This window comes from Coregonus clupeaformis, chromosome 13 (assembly GCF_020615455.1).
Source record: "Coregonus clupeaformis isolate EN_2021a chromosome 13, ASM2061545v1, whole genome shotgun sequence".
Classification (NCBI taxonomy): domain Eukaryota; kingdom Metazoa; phylum Chordata; class Actinopteri; order Salmoniformes; family Salmonidae; genus Coregonus; species Coregonus clupeaformis.
The window spans coordinates 32620409-32640840 of NC_059204.1; positions in this window are offsets into that span (position 1 = coordinate 32620409).

Here is a 20432-nt window from a genome sequence, read left to right on the forward strand (position 1 = left end):
TCTCGTGTCTGAGCCGTTGAATTGTGACTCCACTTTGTCTCGATATCGATGTTTTGCCTTTTTGGTTGCCTTGCGGAGGGAACGACCACTCTGTTTGTATTCTGCCATATTCCCCGTCACCTTGCCATGGTTAAATGCGATGGTTCGTGCTTTCAGTTTTTCGCGAATGCTGCCATTTATCCATGGTTTCTGGTTCGGGTAGGTTTTAATAGTCACAGTGGGTACGACATCTCCTATACACTTCCTTATAAACCCACTCACCGAATCAGCGTATACGTCTATATTATTCTCAGAGGCTACCCGGAACATATCCCAGTCCGCGTGATCAAAACAATCTTGAAGCGTGGATTCCAATTGGTCAGACCAGCGTTGAATAGTCCTAAGCATGTGTGCTTCCTGTTTGAGTTTCTGCCTATAGGAAGGGAGGAGCAAAATGGAGTCGTGGTCAGATTTGCCGAAAGGAGGGCGGAGGAGGGCCTTGTATGCATCGCGGAAATTAGTGTAACAATGGTCCAGTGTTTTTCCAGCGCGAGTGCTATTGTCAATATGCTGATAGGATTTAGGTAGCCTTTTTCTCAATTTTGCTTTGTTAAAATCCCCAGCTACAATGTAGCCTCAGGATATATTGTTTCCAGTTTGCATAAAGTCCAGTGAAGTTCCTTGAGGGCCGTCGTGGTATCGGCTTGAGGGGGGATATACACAGCTGTAACAATAACCGAAGAGAATTCTCTTGGGAGATAATACGGTCGGCATTTGTTTGTGAGGAATTCTAGGTCAGGTGAACAAAATGACTTGAATTCCTGTATGTTGTTACAATTACCCAATGAGTCGTTAGTCATGAAACATACCCCCCCCTTCTTCCCGGAGAGATGTTTATTCCTGTCGACGCTATGTACTGAGAACCCAGATGGCTGTATGGATGGGGGACACTATATCCCGAGAGAGCCATGTTTCCGTGAAACAGAGTATGTTACAATCCCTGATGTCTCTCTGGAAAGCAACCCTTTCCCTGATCTCATCAACTTTGTTGTCTAGGGACTGGACATTAGTGAGTAATATACTCGGAAGCGATGGGTAGTGTGCGCGCCTCCTAAGTCTGACTAGAAGACCGCTCCGGCTCCCTCTCCTCCGGCAGCGTTGTTTTGGGTCGGCCTCTGGAATCAGTTCAAATGCCCTGGGTGGTGCGAACAAAATATCTGCTTTGGGAAAGTCGTATTCCTGGTCGTAGTGGTGGTAAATTGACGCCTCTCTGAAATCCAATAGTTATTCCCGGCTGTATGTAATAACACTTAAGATTTTCTGGGCTAACAATGTACGAAATAATACATAAAAAACTAAATATTGCAAAGTTTCCGAAGGACTAGAAGTGAGGTAGCCCTCTCTGTCAGCGCCATCTTGAGTGTATGTATATGAAAGTAGTCAAAGGTTTGGTATTTGGTCCCATATTCCTAGCACGCAATAACTACATCAAGCTTGTCACTCTACAAATTTGTTGGATGCATTTGCTGTTTGTTTTGTTTGTGTTTCAGATTATTATGTATTGTGTCATTTTGGAGTCACTTTTATCGTAAATAAGAATAGAATACTTCCACATTAATGTGGATAACCATGATTACGGATAGTCCTGAATGAATAGTCCTGAATACATTTTTTCACACTTTTACAGTGTTAGTTTCATCAGCTGTTGTATAATATGATATAAAACACATGAAAAACAGAATTTTGACTACACTGGGCCTTCAATGCATGTCCATGCCTTTCTAACGCTTCAATTACTACACAGAAAACAAGCCGGTTGGAATGTGTTAAACATAACAAGCTACAGTGGGGGAAAAAAGTATTTAGTCAGCCACCAATTGTGCAAGTTCTCCCACTTAAAAAGCTGAGAGAGGCCTGTAATTTTCATCATAGGTACACGTCAACTATGACAGACAAAATGAGAAAAAAAAATCCAGAAAATCACATTGTAGGATTTTTAATGAATTTATTTGCAAATTATGGTGGAAAATAAGTATTTGGTCAATAACAAAAGTTTCTCAATACTTTGTTGTACACCCTTTGTTGGCAATGACACAGGTCAAACGTTTTCTGTAAGTCTTCACAAGGTTTTCACACACTGTTGCTGGTATTTTGGCCCATTCCTCCATGCAGATCTCCTCTAGAGCAGTGATGTTTTGGGGCTGTCGCTGGGCAACACGGACTTTCAACTCCCTCCAAAGATTTTCTATGGGGTTGAGATCTGGAGACTGTCTAGGCCACTCCAGGACCTTGAAATGCTTCTTACGAAGCCACTGCTTTGTTGCCCGGGCGGTGTGTTTGGGATCATTGTCATGCTGAAAGACCCAGCCACGTTTCATCTTCAATGCCCTTGCTGATGGAAGGAGGTTTTCACTTAAAATCTCACGATACATGGCCCCATTCATTCTTTCCTTTACACGGATCAGTCGTCCTGGTCCCTTTGCAGAAAAACAGCCCCAAAGCATGATGTTTCCACCCCCATGCTTCACAGTAGGTATGGTGTTCTTTGGATGCAACTCATCATTCTTTGTCCTCCAAACACGACGAGTTGAGTTTTTACCAAAAAGTTCTATTTTGGTTTCATCTGACCATATGACATTCTCCCAATCCTCTTCTGGATCATCCAAATGCACTCTAGCAAACTTTAGACGGGCCTGGACATGTACTGGCTTAAGCAGGTGGACACGTCTGGCACTGCAGGATTTGAGTCCCTGGCGGCATAGTGTGTTACTGTTGGTAGGCTTTGTAACTTTGGTCCCAGCTCTCTGCAGGTCATTCACTAGGTCCCCCTGTGTGGTTCTGGGATTTTTGCTCACCGTTCTTGTGATCATTTTGACCCCACGGGGTGAGATCTTGCGTGGAGCCCCAGATCGAGGGAGATTATCAGTGGTCTTGTATGTCTTCCATTTCCTAATAATTGCTCCCACAGTTGATTTCTTCAAACCAAGCTGCTTACCTATTGCAGATTCAGTCTTCCCAGCCTGGTGCAGGTCTACAATTTTGTTTCTGGTGTCCTTTGACAGCTCTTTGGTCTTGGCCATAGTGGAGTTTGGAGTGTGACTGTTTGAGGTTGTGGACAGGTGTCTTTTATACTGATAACAAGTTCAAACAGGTGCCATTAATACAGGTAACGAGTGGAGGACAGAGGAGCCTCTTAAAGAAGAAGTTACGGGTCTGTGAGAGCCAGAAATCTTGCTTGTTTGTAGGTGACCAAATACTTATTTTCCACCATAATTTGCAAATAAATTCATTAAAAATCCTACAACGTGATTTTCTCAATTTGTCTGTCATAGTTGACGTGTACCTATGATGAAAATTACAGGCCTCTCTCATCTTTTTAAGTGGGAGAACTTGCACAATTGTTGGCTGACTAAATACTTTTTCCCCCCACTGTATAACCTCTTTCGTACTCTCTTACCTGACATACACACACAAAACAGCTGTCTGGACATACTCACAAAGCTGGAGAACATTGGATTCTGAAACAGTACAAACAGATATCGTCAAATAACAGGAGATTCATAACATATCATACGAATTGCAAAAACAAAACAAAACAAAAAACAATTTGCAGGACTTAACATATAATACTAAATGGATAATGTAGTACACAATTGGATGACGTAGTACACAAAAAAACATGGACCTGTTTAGGCTGGTGAGCACCACTTTCAAAACTACTGGCTTAAATTATACAAAGTTCTGGAGAATCACTTTAAGTGAGAGTGAAAAGAAGGAACTTTCCTTCTCTCCAGCCGCCAGCTCCCAGCTCTAATCCACGACGACGTGAATGCACACTGTTGCTTCATTTTAGGAGACGCTGGACATGTTGGCAGCCCTGGCGAGAGCGAAGCAACCGGGGATTCTCCAGTCGAGTGTGAACGGAAGGGCCGTGTTCCTTCAAACTGCTCCGTGCAGTCATTTATTCATTCATTTATTAAGCTTAGTGACCTGAAATCATATGATCTGATATCTGTTAATTTTCTAGTTAACTAATCTTGAAGCAATAACATCACACAGACATTCTACCCACATATCCAAAATACAAATTGGTGAATGTTCTTCAAGCAGTTATACATTCTGGTGTGGTTTATCAGACATACAGTAGATTAAGCCTAGTCCTAAAAGCAAACTCAATGGAGAATCTTCATTGAACATTTTTTGTAATTTTTTGTCCAGGAATAGGCTTTCTCTGTGTCTGGGAAACCAACCCTAAATGTCTCAATATCTATACAAATATATATCTATATCTACAGTATATCTTATGATTACAAATGCAGATATTTTGACAGGCCTTTGAATAGATAGAAAGACAGGGGGCCAGGAATATGAATCGCCCTGACATGATCTCAAAGTGTGTTGAACAACTTTTTCACATTTGCCCTCTCTTAGCGTCCATCAGTGTCTTGGGATCTGGCGAGGGTGTCAGAACGGATCAGAAGTGCAAAGCGGAGAAATGCTGCGGCCTGTACTAGAAGAGTCTGTAGGAACTTTTCACACACCAATCGCAGAAAACACATTTCTACAGCTAGGCCTGCCTATTGCAATTTTCCTCACCAAATTCCGATCTCCATCCACGTAGCTGGCAACACCTTTTATTTCCACTCCAGTGGGGCTGACAGGCGTCTCACGGTGTACAGCTCTCTGTCAGTCTGGATGATACAATGATGTCACAGTGATCATTTTGGAGATGTCGGTACAATACCTTGTCCTACAGGGTTTGTTAAGCAGATTCATCAGAGTAATATATATATATATTTTTTTACTGGATACAGGGACTGACAAGATCTCGAATTTCAATCGCAGTGACAAATTATGCAATCTTGATGTTTTCAATAAGATATAGAATATGCTGTTGAAAGAGCAGTCAGGCATCAGTGAATATCAAGGACAATATCATCATCATCATCATCATCTCATTTTCTCTTGTGTTTAGTCAGGATAAAAACATGGTGATGAAACACTTAACCCCCATCCCCCCACCTACAGTACATTCATGTAACCCATCTCTGTGTGTGTGGGTGACAGGTTGAAGCTGATCGAGGATCAGGTAGTGGTGTGATAAACGGGGGTCACCTTGAGGGTGCAGCGGCACCTGGAGCAGAGACAGCACTGCAGGGTGGGAACACCAGCGTAGCACATCCAGCTGCAGTCCACTTAAAATACTATTGACACATGCAAAACACACTGAATCGTATGCAGCATTGAGGTACAATGACATGTACGTACTGTATCTATGTAAAATACACACACGGAAGCACGCACGCCTGAGGATGCCTGCGTACGCACGCACGCACGCAAACACGCACGCACACACACACAACATTTCCCTGTCAGTGCATCCTGATGTTCCCAGGTGATTCTCCCACTCAAACAAACCAAACCAAGCTCAACCTTCATTACTTTCAATTGTCTGTCAAATCAGAACAGTACCACTCTGTGATGAATGTTTTTATAAACGCCACCATGGCATTAGATTCAGATGATGAATACAGTCTCCAACGCAACACATCAGTCAAAGAGTTCTGTTAGAGAAAATGAAATATAAATAATGTGTCTATATATAGCTTTTCTCCGTAAATTTCTCCTTGCCCGTATTTGCGAGCGGATAAGATCGCACCAGACCAAAGTCCTGGGGATGATTGAGGAGCAGTGTGTGTTTGGGAGTGTGTGTGTGTGTGTGTGTGTGGGGGGGGTCTGTGTGTGTGTGTGTCTGTGTCTGTGTCTATGTGTGTGTGTGTGTCTGTGTGGCTGCAGAGGCAGAGAGGGTGCGAGAGAGAGCGGGAGAGAGAGAGAGAGAGAGAGAGAGAGAGAGAGAGAGAGAGAGAGAGAGAGAGAGAAAGAGAGTGGGAGAGAGAGAGTGACTTTGAGGGTGTGTTTCTGAAGGACAAGTGAGCACGGTAGCTAAAGCAGATGGTCAGCAGAAACAGCCTTGTATGTGTGAAGGACACACGCACACGCACACACACACACACACACAAACACACAGGGCGGCTGGTGTGAGCCAATGCAGCACAGGCACCTGCACAGAGAGAAAGGGGGTGAGAGGAGGGAGGGAGAGGGAGATAGAGAGAGAGTGGGGACAAGAATGAGAGAGTGGAAGAGTAAGAGCGAGAAAGAGAGAAAAATAGATTAAGAAAGAGAGAGATAGAAGTCAAGAGAACTGGATTATAACAGACAATCATTGCTGAATACCATATACAGTTGAAGTCGGAAGTTTACATACACCTTAGCCAAATATATTTAAACTCAGTTTTTCACAATTCCTAACATTTATTCCTAGTAACAATTCCCTGTCTTAGGTCAGTTAGGATCACCACTTTATTTTAAGAATGTGAAATGTCAGAATAATAGTAGAGAGAATGATTTATTTCAGCTTTTATTTCTTTCATCACATTCCCAGTGGGTCAGAAGTTTACATACACTCAATTTGTATTTGGTAGCATTGCCTTTAAATTGTTTAACTTGGGTCAAACGTTTCGGGTAGCCTTCCACAAGCTTCCCACAATAAGTTGGGTGAATTTTGGTCCATTCCTCCTAACAGAGCTGGTGTAACTGAGTCAGGTTTGTAGGCCTCCTTGCTCGCACACACTTTTTCAGTTCTGCCCACAAATGTTCTATAGGATTGAGGTCAGGGCTTTGTGATGGCCACTCCAATACCTTGACTTTGTTGTCCTTAAGCCATTTTGCCACAACTTTGGAAGTATGCTTGGGGTCATTGTTCATTTGGAAGACTAATTTGCGACCAAGCTTTAACTTCCTGACTGATGTCTTGAGATGTTGCTTCAATATATCCACATAATTTTCCTTCCTCATGATGGCATCTATTTTGTGAAGTGCACCAGTCCCTCCTGTAGCAAAGCACCCCCACAGCATGATGCTGCCATCCCTGTGCTTCACGGTTGGGATGGTGTTCTTCGGCTTGCAAGGCACCCCCTTTTCCCTCCAAACATAACAATGGTCATTATGGCCAAACAGTTCTATTTTTGTTTAATCAGACCAGAGGATATTTCTCAAAAAAGTACGATCTTTGTCCCCATGTGCAGTTGCAAACCATAGTCTGGCTTTTTTATGGCGGTTTTGGAGCATTTTTCTGGGGTCTTGGCTGATTTCTTTAGATCTTCACATGATGTCAAGCAAAGAGGCACTGAGTTTGAAGGTAGGCCTTGAAATACATCCACAGGTACACCTGCGATTGACTCAAATGGTGTCAATTAGCCTATCAGAAGCTTCTAAAGCCATGACATCATTTTCTGGAATTTTCCAAGCTGTTTAAAGGCACAGTAAACTTAGTGTATGTAAACTTCTGACCCACTGGAATTGTGATACAGTGAATTATAAGTGTAATAATCTGTCTGTAAACAATTGTTGGAAAAATTACTTGTGTCATGCACCAAGTAGATGTCCTAACCGACTTGCCAAAACGATAGTTTGTTAACAAGAAATTTGTGGAGTGGTTGAAAATCTAGTTTTAATGACTACAACCTAAGTGAATGTAAACTTACGACTTCAACTGTACAGTGAAAATGCACTGTTTCTGAGTCAATACATTAAAGAACAAAGCATAGTTTCTTGATGAAAATGATATTGTTCAATTTAAATTTCCCAAACAATATTTGCTTTTAAATTAGATTTGATCTAAAAGGCGATGTGTAATATTTACATTATTTGTGTCGAATCTGTGATTGTTTGAATGTGCAGTACACAGTATAGAAAGACAATCCAAAACTTGAATCCACTCCACTTACGATGATATGACTAAAATGTAAATGTAAATGTATACAATTCATATAAGGTCAGGATGAGATCCCTGCCACCCACGTCCACTGGCACAGAAGGCTCCTGGTGTGTGTGTCTGTGTGTTTAACCTCATCCCTAGGCTTGAATTGCTGGTTCGACAGAGAGAGAGAGACAGCTGGTGGACGAGGGAACATGGTGTGTGTGTGTTTCTCTCACCAACGTCCACAAGCACAGGGAACATGGTGTGTGTGCAACTCATGCTGTCTCTACCTCACCACCTTCACCAACGCCAAGAGCGCTAAAAATATCTGACATTTAATTTGTTTGAGAGGGAGAAAAAAAACTAGTTAAAGACTCAATATGTTGGATAGATGGGAGGTGCACTCTCTCTCTTTCTCTCTCTCTCTCTCTCTCTCTCTCTCTCTCTCTTTCTCGCTCTAACTCTTTTGCTCGGCCGCTGCAATCTGTGGTCAGTGACTCATGACATCTGTTATTGATCAATCAGCACCGGGGACCGAACTGGCTCAAGTGTGTGTGGGTGTGTGTGTGTACTGTATGTTTGTGTGTGTGTGTCCATGTGTGTGTGTGGCTGTGTGTGTGTTTGTCTGTGACAGTGAGCGTGTGTGTGTCCGTGTGTGTGTGGCTGTGTGTGTGTCCATGTGTGTGTGTGGCTGTGTGTGTGTGTGTCCATGTGTGCGGGTGTGTTTGTGTGTCCCTCTCTCCCTCTCTCTTTTTCTCTTTCCGGTGGGTCTGACTCACTGCTTTGGGGAGTCTCACACCTCTGTATGGGGGAATATCATAAAAAAGCAATTACAGTCACAAAAATGGCAACCCTACAGGCATCCCCTCCCTTCTGGTAGCCTATCGATTTCTATCTGTACAGTAACAACCAAGATCACGTCAGATGAATGCTGTGGCCCAAAGCAATTTCTCCCAACTGGGGACACAGCCATCGGATTTCTCCCACTACCCCCCAAATCTATTTAATGGATTGCTAATGATTAGCCTTCAACTGTTAAATTGTATCTGTGTTCAGAACTCTAATCAAGGCCTACCGTAGTGTGAGGATGATGCAAATATCCATCCTGGTTAAATCCTATAGGTCTCTTTCCTTTCAGAAAGTCTTAAGTCTAGTGTAGCATGCATGACATTGTCATTTGAAGCATATTTATGTCAATGATGTGAAGAGCCTTGGAATTGTTGGAATGTGCTAGAGTGGGATGACCTGCGTTTGAAGTATGTAGAGCCAGAGGTGAATGAACAATAATGGGTAAGTGGGACACTGTACAAGACAGGGGCACGTCCATTCTACGTGATTCAAGCTCTATGCTCTGTCTGTCCCTATTCCATTTCACACATTGAGGACCTCCAGACCCACAAGTCAACTCTAACTGGCTCGCCTTGCATTATTGAAAAGATTCCCCAAGAGTGTCCTCCACAGCCATTCTAGAAGTATTCTTAATAGTCCATCTCCTTCACCGGGGGTAAATGTAATTCCTCAAAAGTTTTGCATGAATAAAATACGTTGGTTCCTTCCTGCACTGTAGCTTTTGCCCTTGCAGACGTTGTTTCACTAGCTGGCAGGCAGCGCATGTCAATATTCAATCCATAACGTCACTTAGGAGATGAGACAATCCCACATAGCGGAGCATTGCATCAGCACTTTTCCGCAGGCCTGCTCGTTGGTATTCTGTGCAGTGGGCTCCCCTGCACATTACTCCGCTTGCACTTTCCTCCACTGAGGCCAAAACAAAATCAATCTATAGTAATTTTTTCTGATGCACCGGAGGGGGTGGAAAGAGAGGGAGAGAGAGTTAGATGTGGGGGGGAGAAAGAGAAAAAAGGAGTGAGGTAGAGAGGTAGAGAGAAAGAAAGAGAGTGTGAGCGGAGAAGGAAAGACAGAGAAAGGGGTGAGGAACAGAGAGAGAGTAAAGGCGCCAGCATGCTTCAGTTCGGCTGGTGCCTAGCTGAACTCGGCTAGCCGAACCGAACGAGTGTGCTCGTATACTCCCTTAAAAGACCTTGGCTTGAAAAATAAGAAAAAAGCGGCAATAGTACTGTTTGTCCATTTTGACAAGACGTAGCCAGTAGACACTTACTCAAAATAGTCTGAATTGATCAAAGATAACTCAAGAAATCTGTCATTAATTTTGAAGTTTTTGCAGAGGAGATCTTAGTCACGCAATTTTACATCTAACTAAGATGTTTGGTGCAGTATTTCTCAATAAAACATATTGCATGCAAACAAGTCATCTCTCGTTGAATGACAACAAAGACTTTATTGAAGAATCCACACTGTTGACCAATCACTGACGAAGGGACATAGACTTCGGCTCCGAACTTCGGCTTTTGCCTCCAGAGAAAATGTTGTGTGCCTAAACAGTCCCAAAAAAAACTCACGGAAGTCAAAAACTAACAAAAACGTCATCGTAATATATGCACAAACTGTTTCGGCTGGGAAGCATGCGGACGCCTTAAGAAGGGGGAGAAAGAGAGGTTGTGGTTACTCTATGTGTATTCCTCTGAGCATACAATAGTTTACATTTGAGTCATTTAGCAGACACTAACCCAGAGTGATTTACAGTAGTGAGTGCATACATTTTGATACTGGTCCCCCGTGGGAATCAAACCCACAGCCTTGGCATTGCAAGCGCCATGCTCTACCAACTTAGCCACAGGAGGACATCACTCTTATTAAAAGGTTTCAGCGTTTTATATAAAATAGAACGTTGCTATGTGTGTAAGACACTTTTACCTGTGACTTCATTTGGCTGCATCATATTCTGTCTTCATAATCAATTATGACATGAAAATAACAAACATCTTTAGACCGCATTCTCACTCATTCTCAGAGCTCATTGCATTATTAATTGCTGTTCAGCACACATTTGAATCTTCAGTTTGAACACTGCTGAACCTCCTTAAATTGGGAAATGTGGACATCTCCTTTAACAATGAGGGCTCCTATTCTGTGATGAGGAACAATTAAATAAATAAAAAACACGACTCAACAAAAATCTTTTCAAACTTGGGGCCCGACACCCCCCGAGACCCGAGTGGCACCCCTGACATTAAGATTGCATCACTCAATGGATTTTCCTGCCAACCGCTGCCCATTAGGCAATAGCAGGTGTCTCTTTGCATTGCGACGGGTACTCTTCAAGACTTTTCGGCTGTGACTTAATGGCTTTACTCATGGACGTGCTGTCCTTCCTCATTAGGGCCTTTGTCTGGATGCATGCACGTGGGGGAGGAGTGTGTCAGCGTTATACTGCTGATGTATCAGACCAAACACTACTTTAAATCTTTCAAATACTTTGAGTGTTTGCTCTAGCCTGCCTAGAGTGTCAGATTGGCAGGGTTGACTGTTTTGGGACTATTCTAATGGTCCATTAAGCAAGGCTAGCTCAATCAAGCACAGATAAAGCCCTGGGTCTGGCTGTATGTCTGTGTCTCTTCTAATCGTAGGCTAAAGTACGACTGGAACAACAGTCATGGCCAGGATGAATGTGTATGGAATGTCATTGCATGATTCATGTTGTGACTGGGAATGAGAAATGTACAGTACATAGCAGTTGCTGGACATCTCACTTCTAATGCTACATTTTACAGCCTTCGTGCAAAAATGTTCTCCCTCTTTTTAGCTACATAATGCTATAGTTTTTCCTAAACAATGAGCCTGCAGGCCTACAACCATGTTAGTTGCAGGTCAATCAAGGCAAACATATGGGATACTCCAGAGGCTCCATAGACAAGGGGTCACACCATAAAATTAGAATGAGTAGAATGGAAATAGAACCTCTGACCATGGCAATTTGACTGGTAAACTCATGGGTATGCTCAAAAAACGCTGCCAGTCCACCAATTATGGCATAATTGACTTGAATGGGTATTTCCATTCTAAGTTTATGGTTCACACCACGGTTCACAACACATGGCCGGTTGTGACTCCCTCCTGGTAGTAGCAGGCCAAACAAACATTGGTTTTCATCATTTGTTGGGTTACTATTTTTCATCATTTGGTGACCTGGTAGGTCCAAGTGTAAAAAAGAAAAATAAACAATTGCACTACCAGGCTGGTCTGTGACGGTGTTCCAGCCGAACTAACTTGATTACGATGCAGCCAGCTCACACTTTTCATCAAAGTGTACAATAATAGCACAATAATGTAACTCCTCTAGCATGAAATTGAACAGCAGATATACTTTTTTTGTTGTCAGCTTTGGTCATTATTTGACATAGCCATGGGGAGGCAAGTTTTTTCTTTTAATGGTTTCTCACAATGTAAAGAGCTTTGTGATTTATGTGTCTACAAATGCATTTATTATTATTATCATCATTATTATTCCTTTCCATTTATCACCTATTTAACACGGTGAGATAGGACACAGAGTGTTATTTAAACGGTTCATCCTGAGTACAGCTGCTTGAAGAATGGGAAGCTCTTGTAGCTGCTGTTTCTAGACCACAAACGTAACGTAGCAGCCGTAAAATAAATGCCTGAGCAGCATTTCTTTCTTTCTGTTCCTGATGAGAAAAAATGCATTTCCTCAGTGCAACATCAATGCAGTTGTATTCAAGTGTTGTGGAGGCACAATTACATTTGGCAAGTGCTGTCCCATTGCAAAAACAAACAAACAAAGGTCTAAGGAGAATTCCAGAAAGCGAACGAGACAAGGCCTGGGAATATATGTCAGGGCAGATAAACAACTCAAACGAATAAATATAACGAGCAGACGAAGACAAAAAACAACAACAAAGGCGAAAACAATTATTGCCGCCGACAACTGGGACTAACGGTTCTGGCATTATGCAGCCTTGGAGGGAACAAAGCATAATGTAAAACACTAACGTACTCATGACGACAGTGTGGCTTATGTCCTATTTTGTTAAGAGCTAAATGTTTCATATGGAGCCCTGTGAATTCTAGTCTAAACTGCTCAGTGTGGTAGTCTGCATCCCAAATAGCACCCTATTCCCTATGTAGTGCACTACTTTTGACCAGGGCCTACATGGGCCCACTATATAAAGAAGTGGTGCACTATATAGAAAATAGGGTGCCATTTGGGCTCTGGTCAAAAGTAGTACACGGTAACACTTTATATTAAGTTGCCCCTATTACTACGTAACTAACACAGTAATAATTGTGTTAACATCATAGTAGTTACATAGGCGTTACCATGTAATTACATGGTAATAAGGTTGTAGCGCTATCCGTTATTACACAATTGGAACAAGGAATGTGTAATTACACATCCACTTGCTGAAGGATATTCCATATGTGCATGTAAGTAATGTTTTGTAATTACACGTTTGAAAGTCCTATGAATTACCATGTCAATAACTCAAAACAAAATCTGACCTTGTTACATGTAACTACAAGGTGCCACTATCATCAAATCCACATCAGTGGCGGTCGGTGCCATTTAAGATGAGGGGGGACAAAAATAATTTTTATGAGCATGACCTTATTTCTATTACAGCGCATTGGATTCCTGTCATTCATATTCCATTCACCCAGCTCAATGTAACATCGATAGGTTTAGGCTACTACATGATACTCAAATATTCCCTTTACCAATCATGACGTTGCTACAACCTAGCCTATGAATGAAAGTCCAACAGTTGCAAACGAGAGTTTCTATTGGACAAATTCAGGTATGTTTATCCCCGTTTCGTTCCGTTTGCTTCAGTTTAAGAAACGTTTTTCAACAGAATCAGCGGAATGAATACACCCCTGATCACACGCAAACACAGTTCACTTTCATAGCAGCCACATAACAGCATGATCACTTTGATTGTTGTTGTCCTCCTCTCACCTTTTCCCTTCGCTTGTGGACTTCAGTGCACAACACATCAGGTTTATATGACCCGGCAAAAAAAACTTTCCAAGGACGTCCTCTGGAAGTTGTCATAATTACTGTGTAAGTCTATGGAAGGGGGTGAGATCCATGAGCCTCCTAGGTTTTGTATTGAAGTCAATATACCCAGAGGATGACGGAAACTAGCTGCCCTCTGGCTACACCATGTTGCTACCCTACAGAGTGCTGTTGAGGCTACTGTACACCTTCATTGAAAACCAGTGTGTTTTAATCAATTATTTGGTGACGTGAACATATTTAGTATAGTTTTATCTAAAAAGTTTAACTTTAATGTTTCACTATTTTTATTTTTATGAAATTCACTGAGGAGGATGGTCCTTCCCTTCCTCCTATGAGGAGCCTCCACTGATCCCCGTGCAATACCAGGGTTGATAAATAGGCTAGGATCTGGTAACAGCAATTGTAACAAGCCACACCCTGTCATTAACAGGACATTTTCAATTAGTTTATTTATATGTTATGACCTGGATCAAAGGCTATAGCGAATCAAGAGTAACCTAAGAACAATGTAGTTACATTGGATATAGTTGTATCTATCACATACCTACCAAGGAGCAAGCAACTTAACGTAAAGTGAAACCCAGTAGGGTATAACCTTTATAATTACTATCTAGTAACAATGTAACAACCTTTGCAGACAATAGGCTGACCAGGAGAAATAAGGAGACAGGAGAACATTAGATATAACCCTTTAAGTTAGATTGTACTTACAATGTAACAATCTTTAACAACTAACTCTGTAATTACAATGTTATAATTGTATACTATACATGTATTTGTACTTACCCAGGAGCAAGCAACTTAATGTAAAGTGAAGTGCCATTTTTAATTACTTTGTGGTTACAATGTAACAACCTCTGCAGACAATAGGCTAACCAGGAGAAATTAGAAGACAGGAGAACATTTTTCAGTTTGACTTTTGTTTAATGGATTTGACAAACTATTCAAATTAAATTCCCCATTTCAGACTCAAAGCTATTTTTATTTAGTGTTGCTCTGTAGCTCAGATGGCAGAGCATGGTGCCTGCAATGCCAGGATGGTTGGTTTGATTCCCGGGACCACCCATACGGGAAAACATTTATGTACGCATGACTAAGTCGCTTTGGATAAAAGCGTCTGCTAAATGGCATACAGTGAGGGAAAAAAGTACTTGATCCCCTGCTGATTTTGTACATTTGCCCACTGACAAAGACATGATCAGTCTATAATTTTAATGGTAGGTTTATTTGAACAGTGAGAGACAGAATAACAACAAAAAAATCCAGAAAGACGCATGTCAAAAATTTTATAAATTGATTTGCATTTTAATGAGGGAAATAAGTATTTGACCCCTCTGCAAAACATAATACATTTATACATGATTAAATAACCGTTAATTACATAATTATAAACCCTTTATAAAGGGTACCTTAATGTAAAGGGTTATCCACAAAGCTGTATAAAATCCCATGGTTCATAAGACATGCGAGAGTGATAGTTCTGATCAAATACTGTCTATAATCAGGCACCACTTTTTAATCAGCTCATTTGACACCAATGAGATCTATCAACGGCTAGGAATCAATACCCAGAGTTATGACGATTGAAGGCCCTCCTGCCATCCCCTCAGTCACCCGTGTATTTTCTCTTCAATAGGAATCACAGTTAGAATACCAACACAAAGTGGTCTAAGATGCTGCCTCCAGAACACATACACTGAGTGTACAAAACATTAAGAACACCTTCCTAATATTGAGTTGCACCCCCACCTTTTTGCCCTCAGAACAGCCTCAAATCATCGGGGCAGGGACTCTACAAGGTGTCGAAAGCATTCCACAGGGATGCTGGCCCATGTTGACTCCAATGCTTCCCACTGTTGTGTCAAGTTGGCTGGATGTCCTTTGGGTGGTGGACCATTCTTGGTACACACGGGAAACTGTTGAGCATGAAAAAACCCAGCAGCGTTGCAGTTCTTGACACAAACCGGTGTGCCATACCCCGTTCAAAGGCACTTTAATATTTTGTCTTGCCCATTCACCCTCTGAATGGCACACATACACAATCACATTTACATTTTAGTCATTTAGCAGACGCTCTTATCCAGAGCGACTTACAGGAGCAATTAGGGTTAAGAGCCTTGCTCAAGGGCACATCGACAGATTTTTCACCTAGTCAGCACGGGGATTAGAATCAGCGACCTTTCGGTTACTGGCACAACGCTCTTAACCACTAAGCTACCTGCGGCCACAATCCATGTCTCAATTGTCTCAAGGCTTAAAAAACCTTATTTAACCTGTCTCCTCCCCTTCATCTACACTGATTGAAGTGGATTTAACAAGTGACATCAATAAGGGATCATAGCTTTCACATGGATTCACCTGGTCAGTCTATGTCATGGAAAGAGCAGGTGTTCATAATGTTTTGTACACTCAGTGTATATCGCTGCAGCATGGGTTTGAATCTGGCCCACTGCTATTTCAGCACACTCTCTCCTCTATCTGTCATTTCTATCCTATGCAAAATAAATGAGAATACCAAGACAAAATAGGCCTACAACAGAGCCATATCAATTAATGTGCGTCGGTACAAAAATGGTTGAACCCCTCTTTGGCTTATCCTGCGATGTTGTCAAAGAGATCATCTCTCCTTTGAAACTGAGCATTTCACATTAAACCCGATAGTCTATCATGATCTGTCAAAACGCTGTAGATAATTAGAGATGAATGGAGATTGAGAGTTCTGTCTGAGATAAACCAGAGGATCTCCGCGGTAGCTGCTGCTCATTCGATACCACAGTGGTGGATCTAGTGAATTTGTTTTGATCAGTAGCAGTGCGTGGGTAAAATCACTGGGGAAGCCAAGCCAGAAAAAAAAGCTACATTGCAACCTATGTGATGTGATAATTGCATTGTTTTGCCCTGCGACCGTGTTATATAGGGTCCCGAGTGGCGCAGTGGTCTAAGGCACTGCATCGCTGTGCCACTAGAGATCCTGGTTCGAATCCAGGCTCTGTCGTAGCCGGCCGCGACCGGGAGACCCATGGTGCGGCGCACAATTGGCCCAGGGTAGGGGAGGGAATGGCCGGCAGGGATGTAGCTCAGTTGGTAGTGGGTTCGATTCCCACGGGGGGCCAGTATGAAAAAAATAAATAATGTATGCACTCACTAACTGTAAGTGGCTCTGGATAAGAGCGTCTGCTAAAGGACTAAAATGTAATACAGGCCTAAGGCCGAGACAATAAGAAGACAGTGGCAGAATAAATTCAACCACACCTTTGTTTCATCACAAAACTGGAGAGCAAACTCTATCTGGTGAAGTCCATAAAGCATGTTGCATGGTCAAGCAAGTTAATGTTTCGGACTACTAAACAACTATTGATTTAGAGTTACCGCAAGTCACAAAGAAAACAGGAGCTGCCTTCAACATCATCAAATCACCATTGCTTAGTCTAATACAGTGACTAAAAGATACCAAAAACAATTTAGTCCAATCAACATAAGCTAAATATGATTTGGCTGTCCACGGTTCCGATTTGTGTGGGTGCGTGCATTTGTGCAAGTAGAAAAACATGTTGACTCTACTTGTAGAGAAATGCCAATGTCATCCTTCTCTCTTTCATGTTGACAAAACGGTCTTTGACTCTGTCATACAGTACACACTTTTAGTTTTTCCTGTCCTAGGCTACCTAGCTCAAATGCTTGCTCGCTAGCCTAGGAGGACAACACAAGGAGATGCAACAATTCAAGTTGTTTCTGTCAATTACTTATTTCTCTTGATGCGATGTGATAGGAGTGAAGCCAAATCCAAACTGGCTTCCCTTGACACTTTTTTTTGGTGCGCCAGGACCATTCACAGTTGAGCTCACTCAGTTTAGCTCAATGCTGATTGGCTATTATTTTATACTTTTTTTTAATCAAGGGAGGCCAAATGCTTGCTGGCTTCCCTTGCATTCAACGCTACGGGCAGCAACAATATCATACTCTTTATAACCAGACCGCATCAGATAGATGGCCTACACATACAGAGACAGAGGGGCGCTGTTTCGCTTGCTCGGACGCTTTCTCCGGTGAGATACATCCAGCCTCTTGCGAATTGAAGGAAAATTATGAAAACACAGAGACGAAATATATTGTTTTTTGTTAGTTTTTGGTCAATTTTGGGGGGAAGCCTAGCTTCCCTTGGTATCCATGAATCCACACCACTGGAATGTATCTTTATCGAGAGCCATTTTTCTCAGCCGCCCTATTATTTATTTCCAGCGTAATTCCTCCGTCCCCCAGAGTCCGATTGATCAATACTTCATTCCAAGTGTTTGCATAATGAAGTGGATTAATTCACATCCTTCATTTGCTGAAGACCTGATGTGCATTTTTTTCCCAGGCCCGTCGTGTTTTAATTTAGCCTACGGTTCAAGGGAGAAAATACGTGGCCGGGAGGGAGGGCAAGGTCAGGCCAGATGTAAATTTACTCTTGATGGTTTCAGTGTAGGTTATGTATGCGAGGGTCTGAAACACCACTCACTCCACCCACTAGTTCTCAGTACACACTGTATTTCCTCTTTGAGCAGACAGGGAGAGTGAGGTTCTCAATTGTACAACTGTGTTTATGAGGTGGGTTTGGGTAGGAGGGACCAGAGAGATCCTATTAAATCTATATGCAATTCTACGGGAGGGACCCCCACAGCTGATGTTGTATCTTTGCTTGTAAATTGTAAGGTAAATCTGTTGCCCATTATGTGACCGCATCAGCAGAGAAGTCTTGCAGAGACTGAGGCTGTCGTAATATGGACACTGTATAAGTGCGCTTAGTTACAATAGATAAATAAAACAGTGGTACCCACTCCTCAGCAAGGATAAAACACCAAGATGGTGGCACACGATGAGAGCCCAAAACAACAAAACAAAGATGAAAGCAGACAAATACCAAACAAAAAGTCAGAGTAACAACGCGTAAAGATTCAGTCACCCGAACACTTCCTGTTCTAAAAGAAAAGAGAAAAGGGTCTGTTGTTTGTGCTAAACCTCAAGAGATTGTATCCACAGTGGAAATGTACGCACAATTGGCCCAGCGTCGTCCAGGGTAGGGAAGGGAATGGCCGGCAGGGATGTAGCTCAGTTGGTAGAGCATGGCGTTTGCAACGCCAAGGTTGTGGGTTCGATTCCCACGGGGGGCCAGTATGAAAAAAATTAAAATAATGTACGCACTCACTAACTGTAAGTCGCTCTGGATAAGAGTGTCTGCTAAATGACTAAAATGTAATGTAAATGTACACAGAATGAATACCTTTAAAGGAATGGCAATGAAAATACAACCAATAAATGGGATGTGACTTAATAATAACTTCATAACAATGCCATAACTTTCAATTACAAAACATCTGACAAAACATGCAATGATGAGGCAACAGTTTCACCATGTCATCATGAAAATGGTCACAGCTGTAAACCGCATATCATGCTATGTCATGTATTAATGTCAATCTGTATTTTGACAATGCCATGGCAGGAGACCTTTCGATAAAGTGCTACGGTGCTATATCATGAGTGGGAAGTTGTGTAAGTAAGCACACATTCAAAATAATCAACACAACAAACATAAGTACAAAGAAGCAGAATGATTGGAAACCCAAAGACTCAGTTCGAGAAGTGTTCGAATTATCTGTAAATACATCCCTTCCTTGAGATAATCACTGAGCATGACATGATTGGTGGAATCACCGCAGGGGAACACTTGCTCTCACCAATCCAATCATGTTTGATCAGTGATTACTTCAAGGAAGACAGAAAGACAAGGATGAATTTTAGGAGTATTCAATCAGGGCCCCTATCAAACCTAATAGGGGTCATGTTTGGATACTAAAATGCATCCTTCCTATGCCCTAACCACTCTGAAAGAAAACACTACTTTCCTGCCGGCCTATCTTTTCCCGTTCTTTTTAAAGGATAGTGAACATGCACTATCCTTTTGTATCTTTTCTTTGTTGTTTAGGTATAGAATGAAATGGGGAAACATATGGGGAGAGACAGAATGTTGCAGGGCGGGTTTTGAAGACATGTCCAAAGGGGCAGGAGTCGGCACTTGGCAGTCCTACCACTGGACCAGACATTTGCCAGCCTATCTTGTTGCTGTGCCCAGTGCTGTCTGGTCCGCCATGTCTGGTTGTGGTACATGTTGCTGCTCTGCCTTGAAAAGAGCTGAGTTCCCAGGTCTGTCCCTTAACTGACAGGTCAGACAGGTGATTGACAAGCTGACAACCCCTCCCCGGTTGGTTGACAGGATGACTGTTGAAGGTGCTCTGGACAGGATGTGTGAGAGGGTGTGCGTCCCAAATGGCACCCTATTCCCTACATAGCGAACTACTTTTGACCAGAGCCATATGGTCACTGGTCAAAAGTAGTGCACTATATAGGGAATAGGGTGCCATTTGAGCCACAGCCTATGTTCCTGTCCAGGGCGACCTGACAGTGCTTTCCCTAGCTGAAATCTGAAGTCAGTCTCATTTTCAACGTGATGGGGAATTACTACATGCAGGTGTTTGATCAAACAAACTGTAGACAGGAGTCTTCTAGATACGTGTGTAAGCCTCAAGCTTCCCGTCTTTCACATCTCCATTTACATGGAAAACTGTCCAATATGTCTGGCTGAACTTAGGTTCGCAGCAGCCTGAAATTCATGACAGCTCCGTCAGTTGAGCCTTGCTTGTTAAATGTAGACATTTATGACACACAAGCTATGCTTCCATTTAGAAAGTTTGCAAAGAAAATAGATGCGATAGTTGCCTGCTACGGTATGTTTCCATTTAATTATCTTGT